The sequence below is a fragment of the Enhydra lutris genome, unplaced genomic scaffold (genome assembly GCF_002288905.1).
Source record: "Enhydra lutris kenyoni isolate GAN:26980312 unplaced genomic scaffold, ASM228890v2 scaffoldscaffold9, whole genome shotgun sequence".
Taxonomy (NCBI): domain Eukaryota; kingdom Metazoa; phylum Chordata; class Mammalia; order Carnivora; family Mustelidae; genus Enhydra; species Enhydra lutris.
The window spans coordinates 53,353,802-53,366,417 of NW_019154093.1; the positions used below are offsets into that span (position 1 = coordinate 53,353,802).

Here is a 12,616-nt window from a genome sequence, read left to right on the forward strand (position 1 = left end):
TTGTGTATCCCGACCACATCTTCTTTATCCATTCATCTGTTGTAGAGCATCTTGGCTCTTTTCACAGTTTGGCTATTGTGGACACTGCTGCTATGAACACTGGGGTGCATATTTTTCCTTCTTTTCACTACATCTGCATCTCTTGAGTAAATACCCAGTAGTACAATTGCAGGGTCATAGGGTAACTCTATTTTTAATTTTTTGAGGAATCTCCACACTGTTTTCCAAAGTGGTTGCACCAGCTTGCATTCCACCAACAGTGTAAGAGGGTTCCCCTTTCTCCACAACTTCTCTAACACTTGTTTTTTGCCTTGTCAATTTTTGCCACAGAATGCACTTTATTAAAATTAATCTCTGCTAGTAATCTTTTTAAAACTAAAATAAAGATATGATAATATGAAAGATTTGAAGGTAGAAAAAATAAGTTGAGGGAAGACAAAAATTGTTCCTAAAGCATAATTGTAAACACTGGAGGAAAAAATACAATAGGAGGGACTCAATTATATGTAAACATTGTAATCCAGCTAAAATATTGACATTATACTGGCAGAAAGATTCAGAAATGTCCTCAAATTTTAGCATTAGTCCAAACTGCCATTAAAATAGATGTGCTTTGATTACTGAAATAAATAGCATACCAAGAAAATTAAAGCATTTTCAAAATCAAGAAAGAAATACCAATACTGTCTACAAAGCTTAATTAGTTACAAGTTCAACAACTGCACCTATGCTCCACTGACTAGTAAGTAAAAAGAAGGAGTAACTAGGACTCAACTCCAGGTTTGGAGATCATTAACTAAAACCTAATTCAATAGCTGTTTGAGAATTAGAATTTGTAGTGCTGAAAACTTGCCATTATTTCATGAGAGCCTGATATATATCATTCTGTAAAGCAATGGTTTTCAATTTGGGCATGTAACAGAATGACTTGCAGGATTTTTAAAGTATAGATTCCTGCCTTCCCACATTCTCCAGTTAACTAATTCAGAGCCCAAGGAATTTACATTTCTATCAAGTTCCAAGGTGATGCTAATATGATTGTCCATGAGCTGAGAATTCAAGTTCTATACGGTATTTCTTTTGGTTTATTAAGAACACAGTTATAGAATTGTCTCTTTTCTATGTAAATAGTTCATTGCTATCCCAATTAATTTGGAATTTACAATAATTTTTGCACATACACCCAAATGTTTATAGCAGCAATGTCCACAATAGCCAAACTATGGAAAGAACCTAGATGTCTATCAACAGATGAATGGATAAAGAAAATGTGGTGTATGTATATACAATGGAATACTATGCAGGTCCTGATCTCAGGGGCCTGGGATCCAGCCCTCTGTTGGGCTTCCTGCTCAACGGGGAGCTTGCTTCTCCCTCTCCCTTTGACCTCCCCCCACCCTGGCTTGTGTGTGTGTGCACTCTCTCTCTCAAGTCAATAAATAGAATCTTAAAAAAAAAAAAAAATTTCTTCATGTATAGCAGAATCCTGCAAAATGAATACCTTTTTTATTGTATTTTTTTAATTTAATTTTTATTAACATATAATGTATTATTAGCCCCAGGGGTACAGGTCTGTGAATCGCCAGGTTTACACACTTCACAGCACTCACCATAGCACATACCCTCCCCAATGTCCATAACCCAACCACCCTCTCCCTACCCTCCTCCCCCTGGCAACCCTCAGTTTGTTTTGTGAGATTAAGAGTCTCTTATGGGGGGCGCCTGGGTGGCTCAGTGGGTTAAAGCCTCTGCCTTCGGCTCAGGTCATGATCTCAGGGTTCTGGGATCGAGCCCCGCATCGGGCTCTCTGCTCAGCAGGGAGCCTGCTTCCTCCTCTCTCTCTGCCTGCCTCTCTACCTACTTGTGATCTCTGTCAAAAAAAAAAAAAAGAGTCTCTTATGGTTTGTCTCCCTCCTGATCCCATCCTGTTTCATTTATTCTTTTCCTACCCCCCAAGCTCCCCATGTTGCTTCTCCACTTCCTCATATCAGGGAGATGATATGATAGTTGTCTTTCTCTGATTGACTTATTTGCTAAGCATAATACCCTCTAGTTCATCCACGTGTCGTCACAAATGGCAAGATTTCATTTCTTTTGATTTCTTTTGATGGCTGCATAGTATTCGTGCATCTTGATCACTTGAATACTTTGATAGAAGATGGGGACTCAAGTGATCTATTCCTATTTTCAGTTTCCATCAGTGAACAGAAAGAAAGAGCAATTAAAATTATAGTCAGGGGTGAAAAGAAAAACTAGTGAGGAAAGGGACCAGAGCCTTAGGAACTCTATAGGACATGGTCAAGTGGACCAACATACACTTAATCTTACTGCAGATCCTTTAGTTAATAAGTGGCTTTTTTCTTGCTGCTTTCAAGATACTCACATTGGCCTTGGCTTTTAGCAGTTTGATTTAATTTGTCACTGTGGATCTCTTTGAGTTTATCCTTCTTTTGGTTCATTGAGCTTGAATGTGTAGATTCATGTCTTGTAACAAGTTTTAGAGGTTTGCAACCTTTTTTCTGCATGTAAGTCCTGTATATGTTTTGTTAGATTTACAACAGGGTTTTTTTGTTTTGTTTTTTTTTTTTTTGGTGTGATTGTAGATGATATTGTCATTTTTGTGTCTTTATGTTTAGTATAGAAATACAGTTGTATTTTGGTTTTTTATTTTTTTTTTATTTTTTTGAGAGAGAGTGTGTGTGTTGGGTGGGGTGGAGAGGGAGAGAATCTCAAGCAGGCTGCATGCCCAGCATGGAGCCTGACACAAGGCTTGATGGCATGACCCTGAGATCGTGACCTGAGCCAAGATTAATAGTTGAACACTTAGCCTACTGAGTCACCCAGGCACCCCTCGATTTTGTATTTTTATTTTATGTTCTGGAACTTTGCTGAACTGATTTATTCTAGGATTCTATTGTTTTTGTAGATTCCTTGTGATTTTCTTCATAGAAAAATCTATCATTTTTAAATAGGGCTGGTTTTATTTCTTCTTTTTCTATCTGTATGCTGCTGTTGCTACTGCTGCTGTTTGTATTATTATTTTGCTTTAATTCACTGGCTAGAACTTCCAACACTATGTTAAGTAAGAGTAATGAAACTCTACTGTAGGCCTTCTTCCTGATATTAGAAGGAAAGCATTCAATTTCAGTTTTTCATTCTTAGGGTAGCTGTAGGATTTTGTAGAGGGACTTCTATATTCCTATTTTTCTGAGAGTTTTTATCATGAACAGAAATTCAGTTTTGCCAGATCCCTGGGTATTTCATTCTTTAGGAGTTTCAAAGTTAGGAATTTAATTTCCTTAATAGTTCTAGAGCAGTTCAGATTACAAATTTCATATTGAATGTGTTCTCACAGTTTGATTTTCAAGGAAGTTGTCCATTTTATCAGGCTGTCAGATTTATATGTGTGAAATTGTTTGTAGTATACTCTTCTATCCTTTTGATGTCTGCAGAATCGCTAGTTATGCCTTGTTTGTTGCTAATAGTAAAATTTGTTTTGGGGGCACCTGGGTGGCTCAGTGGGTTAAGCCTCTGCCTTCAGCTCAGGTCATGATCCCAGAGTTCTGGGATCGAGCCCCACATCGGGCTCTCTGCTCAGCAGGGAGCCTGCTTCCCTTCCTCTCTCTCTCTGCTTGCCTTTCTGCCTACTTGTGATCTCTGCCTGCCAAATAAATAAATAAAATCTTTAAAAAAAATAAAATAAAATTTGTCTTTGTTTTTATTAGTCTTGCTAAAATTTTATCGATTTAACTGATTTTTTTCAAAGAACCAGCTATTTGTTTTATTCATTTTTCCCCCATATTGTTCTGTTTTCAGTTTCATTGGTTTTTGTTCTTTATTATTCTGTTCCTTCTTGCTTTGAGTTTATCTTGCTCTTTTTCTGGTTTTTGAGGTAGGAGCTTAGATGATTGGTTGGAAGCTATTCTTTTGTGATGTATACATGTAGTGTTGTAAATTTCCCTCTCAGTCCTGCGTGAGCTGTATCCCACAAGTTTTCTTTTAATTTGCTTCAATGTCTTTTTAAAACGTCCCTTGATACTTTTATTTTTTGTTTGTTCTCTCTGGTTTTGTTGTTTCTGTTTTCTTCTTGCTGCATTCCTGTAGGTTTTATATTTTTTTAGAATTGTGATTTATATACTGTATTTGAGTTTAAAGTCTTCATATAGCTTTTTTCATGGTTGCTTTATCTATTTATATAAATATCACTTCTCATAGGACGCCTGGGTGGCTCAGTTAGTTAAGCTTCTGCCTTCAGCTCAGGTCATGATCCCAGCCAGGGTCCTGGGAGCAAGTCTTACATCTGGCTTTTTACTTAGCAGGGAGCCTGCTGCTCTCCTGGCTTGTGTGCTCTCTTCTCTCTCTCTTTCTCTGAAAAATAAATAAAATCTTAAAAAAAATCACTTGTTACAGTCTCCTGGTATCATAATTTTACCAATCCAAGTAAAGTATGGAAAGCATACCACCAATAACATCCCTTTTCTATCTACCATTTACAATATAATTGTCTTTAATACTTCCTCTGTATATATTTAGAACCACATCACACAGTGTTTAGGTAACTATCATTAGCTAATCTTTAAGGTAGATCTGCTGGTGGTAAATTTGCTTAGTTTTCTTTCAGATGAGAATATCTCATTTATATTTTCATTCCTGAAGATTATTTTCTCTGGGTATAGGATTTTTTTGTTTTAGCACTTGAGAAACATTGTGCCATTTCATACTGTTATTCTACTGTTATTCCAGTTTTCTCCTAGAGTTAAGGCTTCATACTCTGGCTGCTTTCAAGATTTTTTTTCTCTTTGTTTTTCGGAAGTTTAATTATGATGTGTCCTATTATGTATCTCTTTGGTTTACCTTGTTTGGAGTTTGTTCAGTATTTTGAATCTTACTGCTTAGGTCTCTTGTCACAATGTCATGTTTTCAGGTGTGAATTCTTTCAGTACCCTTATCACCCTGCTTTCTTTCTCCTGTCAAGACTCTGTGACAGAGGGATGCTTGGGTGGCTCAGTTGGTTAAGTATCCAACTCTTGGTTTCTGCTCAGGTCATGAGCTTAGGGTTGTGACATTGTGCTCCGTGTTGGGCTCTGTGCTCAGGGTCACATCTGCTTGGGATTCTTTCTTTGCCTCTGCTCCTTCCCCCACTTGTGTGTGCACTTGCTCTCTCTCTCTCTCGCTCTCTCTCAAATATATAGATCTTTTGTTATATCCCCCAGTTCCCTGAGGCTCTGTTGTTATTGTTGTTTGCAGTGTATTTTCACACGGGTTACTGCTGTTGGGTAATTTCTTTTGTTCTGTCTTATAATTTACTAAACTTTTCTCCTTTCCTACCTACCATTCTGCTATTGAGTCTACTCACAGTTTTTTATTTTGATTATTTTAATTTTGAGTTCTGAAGCTTCCATTTCAGTCCTTTTTTATATATTTTTTGTCACTCAGCTGATTTGCTGAGGCTTTCTGTTTATTCATTTGGTTCAAGTTTATTCAAACTTGTTCATAATTATTCATGAAAGCATTTTTTATCATGACCACTTTAAATCTTTAATAATTCTAACATCTCTGTCATCTGGATGTTGTTGTTTCTTGATTGTCTCTGTTGATTGGATTTGAGATCTTCCTGGTTCTTGATATGTTGAATAGTATTCAATTGAAACTTGGACATTTTTCTATTCTGATGTGCGACTCTGAATCTTATTTAAATCTGTTTCATTTGACTTTTTCTGACGCTGCTCTGGTAAGGGAAGGGCAGATCCTTTTTTACTTCCAAGTGGAAGTAGAAGTCCAGGTCCTCTCTCAGCCACTGCCAACAGCTAGTGGGCTCATGGGTGCTGCAGGGCAAGTGGAAGTAGCTTTATCACACTGGAGGAGGGCACAAGTCCTGATTCCCCACTCTGTCTCCCATAACACTATCAAGAAGGGGAAGGGAAGGGTCCCTCACCACTACCACGTGGAAGTATGTTTGCCTGGTCTCCTGACACTGTAGAGGTGGCTTGATACCTGCTGCCTGGGATGAAAGTCCTGGCTCCCTGCTTGGTCTTCTCTGACACCACCCTCTCAGGGACATTGAGTACCTCATTACAGCCTTATGAGGGTAGAAGTCTGGGCTGCCTACCTGCCCTGTGAGGGTGGAGATGGGACCACTTTTTCTATAGGGTTTGACTAAGGTTGAGTTGTCATGTCTGAGAGTTTTCGGTCTTGCTTTGCTGTCCCTCCCTTGGTCCTTTGGCTAGAGAGAGTAGGCTTTTGTTTGGTTCTTTCTGTGTGTGCCCATTTCTGGACAGCCAGCCTCTATTGCTCCAAAGCTGGGATATGCGAAGGGAACTTGCCACTTGGTCATTCCGGAGTCCCAAGAACCCTAACTAGTTGGCTGGCTGCCTTCTCTCTCTACCTTTTAGAGACTTATATATAATGTCCAGGGTTTTTAGTTGTCCATAGTGGTAAGAAGAGCAAAGCATTGGTTTACTCCAGCTCCTTTAAAGTGAAAGGTGCTATCAGCTCTTTTTTTTATTATTCTTTTATTTTTTATTTTTTTATAAACATATAATGTATTTTTATCCCCAGGGGTACAGGTCTGTGAATCGCCAGGTTTACACACTTCACAGCACTGCACATACCCTCCCCAATGTCCATAACCCAACCACCTTCTCCCGACCCCCCTCCCCCCAGCAACCCTCAGTTTGTTTTGTGAGATTAAGTCACTTATGGTTTATCTCCCTCCCGATCCCATCTTGTTTCATTTATTCTTTTCCTACCCCCCTAACTCCCCACGTTGCATCTCAACTTCCTCATATCAGGGAGCTCATATGATAGTTGTCTTTCTCTGATTGACTTATTTCACTAATCCTGATACCCTCTAGTTCCATCCACGTTGTCACAAATGGCAAAATTTCATTTTTTGATGGCTGCATAGTATTCCATTGTATATATATACCACATCTTCTTTATCCATTCATCTGTTGATGGACATCTAGGTTCTTTCCATAGTTTGGCTATTGTAGACATTGCTGCTATAAACATTCGGGTGCACGTGCCCCTTCGGATCACTACGTTTGTATCTTTAGGGTAAATACCCAGCAGTGCAATTGCTGGGTCATAGGGTAGTTCTATTTTCAACATTTTGAGGAACCTCCATGCTGTTTTCCAGAGTGGTTGCACCAGCTTGCATTCCCACCAACAGTGTAGGAGGGTTCCCCTTTCTCCGCATCCTTTGCCAGCATCTGTCATTTCCTGACTTGTTAATTTTAGCCATTCTGACTGGTGTGAGGTGGTATCTCATTGTGGTTTTGATTTGTATTTCCCTGATGTATCAGCTTTTTTTACAGGATGATCCACTTAAACGTATAACTTTTTGGGGGCGCCTGGGTGGCTCAGTGGGTTAAAGCCTCTGCCTTCAGCTCAGGTCATGATCCCAGGGTCCTGGGATCGAGCTCCGCATGGGGCTCTCTGCTCAGCAGGGAGCCTGCTTCCTCCTCTCTCTCTGCCTGCCTCTCTGCCTGCTTGTGATCTCTGTCTGTCAAATAAATAAATAAAATCTTAAAAAAAAAAAAAGTATAACTTTTAGTGATAGCTCAAACACCCCTTGTTGACTGCCTGGAAACCACACAGGAAACTACTGACCAGTGTTCAGCGTCCAGCCTTCAGCCTTCCATGTAGAAATTTATTTTGTCAGTCCCCATGGTGATTGAGTTCAAGGAGACCGATCCATACAAAAGTATTCTTAAAACAAATGATGTATACAATGAGACAACCGATTTATTTAATTTATAGTCATTGCCAAGTACTGCATCCATGAGGATCAGGTGGTGTTTGGTTAGATAGTACATTCACAGTGAGTGGTGCTGAAGAAAGGATTCATTAAATAGCTTTATAATAACTTACTTTTGTTGCAACTTTGTCTCTTCCTAGTTTACATAGTATACACATATTTTGGGGAATAAATTACACTTCATAATATGGTTGGGGATTTACACAATTCTATGTTTGTCCCTAGAGAATGCTGAGGATCCCCTTTAATTCAGATATGATGGCACCAAGCTGTTAGAGCCCAGTTTATCTAGCTGTGCAACAGGCATACTTGCCATGGGGTCTGGATGGGTCAAGTTTTGTGCCAAGGCATCCTTACCTATGGACAATTCTTAGATGGACACTGCCAGTTTCCTCAGTGATTTTTCTTTACCTACAGTCCTTACTTATGAATAACCTACTTTTTTTTTTTTCTCTGTATACACTATTGCCTTAAGGCAGTTTACTATTATACTTAATATTACACTATTAGGCTTGCTGTCTTTGGAGGTTTTTGCGGGGGGGGGGGTTGTTTGTTTTTTTAAGTAGTTAATCTAGGGTCATAGAGCCCCTTTCCTGAAGTGCACAAGTCAGTCTTTCTGGAGAGGGTCCATAGTTTTCATCATAAAGGATTCCATGGCCCAGAAAGTCATAAGGCCACGAATACTTTTGCTTTGCACTATCATGCATATATGGTTTAAACCTCTTATAAACCATCTTAGCTTATTATCACCTGAGATATTAATGGTGTCATTGCTCATTTCTTTGTTTTTTTTTCTTATAATTGTAAATATTAAAATTTGGTAATTTTTTTCTTAGTATTCTTTGCCTTTTATTTATTACTTATTTACCTGTATTCTAACTATAAATTTTTCACTTTAATATGCATAAGTTTCTGTATTTGAAGACAAGCCAACATATTGCTCTTTCCTTATGTTATTTATTTTCTCCCTTAAGTCCTAATCTGTTATCCACAATACAAAGATACTGTACATTTTGGACATTTGTGAAATATTTATTTTCTGCTGAGACCATTTTAAAATTGACTGTAGTGGGGGAGAGAGTTATATATGCATGGGTTCTCTAATTTGTACTAAACACAAAACTTATTTCTCTATAATTTCTCTTTCTCTATAAATGTATAAGTTGTTTAGTACATTTAACATTTAGTAACATGTTCAAAGGGAAAAGGTGTTCCCCAAAACAATAATCGTAATGTTAAAAAAAAAAAAAGATTTTCATTTAAAGATGTGATTTTAAAAAATATTTTCTTCACTTCTGTTTCCTTTCATTTTTCTGTGGTCTGATACATACATCTTTGTGACTTTGATGCTATGTAGATCTGGTTTGGTGTATTTAGTGCCATTTTTATATTTAGCTTAATCATTACATTCTTGCACGAAATAAGGCCTTTTATGCCTTGCCAATGCAGAAGTAGGTAATTATTGCTGTTATGAATGGTCTTTTAAGAGTTGAGTTTGGGGGTGCCTGGGTGGCTCAGTGGGTTGGTCCTCTGCCTTCGGCTCAGGTCCTGATCCTGGGGTCCTGGGATCAAGCCCCACGTCGGGCTCTCTGCTCGGCGGGGAGCCTGCTTCCCTTTCTCTCTCTGCCTGTCTCTCTGCCTATTTGTGATCTCTCTCTCTGTTAAATAAATACAATCTTTAAAAAAACAAAAGAGTTGAGTTTGTTGATAATCTGCCACAGGGAAATGTTCATTGAGCTGAGAAATACATGCCACCTTGCACAGGAGTCTAGAACTAGAACCCCGTGGAGTTCCGGGTCTGTCCTCAGTGTTGGACGCATTAGTGCCAGCTGCCGGTGGTGCCTGGCCTGGCTGTAATTTCATGACTCTCAGATTGCACCCCCATGTTGTTTGTAGGCTGTACATTTTCTGGGGGTTCTGAAATAGTTTGCATAGCAGATTCTTTACAACTCATTACTCAAACATGGAAAAATATTACTTCAGAAAGCATCATGAGTATTTTAAATTACTGCCTACAGTCTCGAAGTGCACTACAAACGTGCTGTAACTAATAAAGCTTTCCCATTGATTTAAGAGAGTCTCAGAGGAACTGTAGTAACTGGATGCAGAGCATCTTTGTTAAAGAGAATTGGAACTGTCGAATACCTAGAAGTAAAGAATGTGGCTGGACTGGACTTACTGACTTTACATTTGTCAAAGGTGGAAATAGATACTAGTATTTTACCATCAACAGTTATTACTATTAGTCAAGTAAGTGAGATTTGATTAAAAAAAAAAAAAGATTCATTTACTTTAGAGGAAGAGAAAGCATGGACGGGGGTAGAGGCGGAGGGGAGGATCTTAAGCAGACTCCCTGTTGAGCATGGAGCCCAACTTGGGGCTCTACCACATTAGGACCCTGAGATCATGACCTGAGCCGAAATCAAGAGTTGGATGCTTAACTGACTGAGTCACCCAGGCACCCCAAGATTTGATTTTATAAACAAATACTACTAACAAAAATGTTCTTGATGTTCCACACTATTTTCATCTTTTTATGTAGTTGAGGCACTATGTTAATAATAACGCTGTTTGTTAAAGCAAAGTAAAAACCCTTGAAAAATTGAAAATGCATATAAATATGTTATTTGAATGAGGAAAGTAGTGACTCCCATATTTGTACCTTGCATAGATGTCTTTTTAAGTTGTGTTAATACACAGTACATGTAACTTAATACACATAATGAACCAAGACCTATAATTAATTTTTACATGTGACATCTGGCTACAGTTTTATCATTTAAAAAAAAAATTACATCCACAGACTAAATGATCACTTCTTTTTAAAAATATTTTTAAGGGACGTCTGGGTGGCTCAATTGGTTAAGCATCTGCCTTCAGTTCAGATCATGATCCCAGGGTCCTGGGATCAAGGCAGGCATCAGGTTCCCTCCCTGCTCAGTGGAGAGTCTGCTTCTCCCTCCCCCTCCTCCTGCCGCTCCCCCTGCTTGTTCTCTTTCTTTCTGTCAAATAAATAAAATCTTCAAAAAGTAAAATAAAAATATTTTTTAATTTAGTAGCTAATTTTGCCAACAGTTATTGGGCATGTAAAATTTTATTAAGTAGATGGAGTAATTATAGAAACTATTAATATTGCAGGTTTTCTTTTTTTTTTTAATTATCTATTTATTTGAGAGAGAATGAGAAAGAGAGCACACAAGTAGGGAGTAGGGTAGAGAGCGAGAAGCAGACTCCTGGCTGAGCAGGGAGCCTGATGTGGGGCTCCATCCCAGGACCCAAGGATAATAACCTGAGCCAAAGGCAGAGATGCCCAACTGACTGAGCCACCCAGATACCCACAGATTTTGTTTAGTCATTGAGTATTCTGTAGGTAAAATGGGTACCCATATATGAAAGAACACATAAACTCTTTTCCAAGTACTTGATTTCAGAAAAACCATTTAAGGTAAATCCAGCATCGTTGCTTGTAGGTGAATCTTTTAAAGGCAATTTCATGCATGTCTGGGCTGCTTGAGGAGAGCTCTCACACTTCGTCAGCACTTGAATGACAGCAGCACTGCTTTATTTCCCTTTGTGGAAAGAGTACAGCATGTGTATGTAACAATACCATAATAATTTGGGATCTGATGACAGTTTGAGGTTGTTTGGGAGATAAGAGTCCTTAAAAATTATTGAATATAATAATATGTGTAGGTTCTCAATAAATACTCGTTGAATTTAACCTGAGATAGCTTCCAAATCTTATGTAGATGCTTATAGCCTCATATATTACCTTGATTTATAGGTCCATTTGGAAAGCACTGTCAATTTGAAAAGTAATATGCTATCATGTGGCATGTGATTCTTGAAAGTCTGCCCTGCTTCCTTTTTCTTTCTTTCTTCTTAGCCTCCTTCTACAGATTGTCTCTACTTGCTCCTTAAATGGTGGTATTTCCTAAGATTCTGTCCCAGAGTCTCTTTCCCATGCTACATATTTTAGATTATGTAGGCAGTTGCATTCATTTCCATGGTTTTCCCAGATGTCTTCTACTTGAATGTTTATTCTCAACTCTTGACCTATGTGTCCAATTATCTACACAACATCTCCTGGATATCCCAGGCAATCCAGCAGTGTGCTTAACATTAAGCTCATTTCCTTCCCTGCACATTCCCATCCAGCTCTCCCAATGGGAAGGAAAAAAAAAAAGGAAACATATATGCATATACATATAGAACATATGCACTTCTCCTGTTTTGGAAAGCCCACAGCTAGTAAGTAGCAGGCCTGGAACTCTTATTCAAGTCTTATGAATGTGAATTTTCAGCTCAGAGTATATTTTCTAAATGTGGTGACCGTATCTTCTGAACCAAAATATAAAATGCATGGTTTGACAGTATTTGAAGCCTATGCTTGTTACTCTAATTGTACCTCATTGCTTTTTCATGTCATTGTATTAAGTCATGCCTTATAGTAGACAGATACCAATAACACATACAATATTTAAAAATTGCTATTTTGAAACATGTGGTATGTGAGACATATGTATGCATTATGTGTTAGTTAGTTAGTTAGGGAGATTGAATCATGCTTCCCGTTTGAGCAATGATGACATTCCATGTGGAGGTTCATGAGTTCACCAGGCAGCATTATGGTACAGGGAAAATAGTAGAGTGTTCAAAGCAGGTGAAACAACTTTACAGAAAGATCTAGTGGTAGGAGGGTGCATGGTATGTGTGGGCAGCTGTGTCTGTGCAAGGTAACTTGTAATCTTGTTACAAGTTTTTATCCCCTGATATCTCTCTTTCCCCTTGCTGGCTTCCTTATTCTAAAAAAATTCAAAGCTGAAGTTTATATTAAACAAAGAATAATAGTAA

General features: G+C 38.3%; 1 protein-coding gene across 2 annotated transcripts in view; it reads left to right on the forward strand.

Annotated features, from left to right (window-relative positions):
* The window catches only part of LOC111143040 (heparan sulfate 2-O-sulfotransferase 1), a 196,520-nt gene that overhangs the window by 127,765 nt on the left and 56,139 nt on the right, over positions 1 to 12,616 (forward strand). The window lies entirely within an intron of this gene.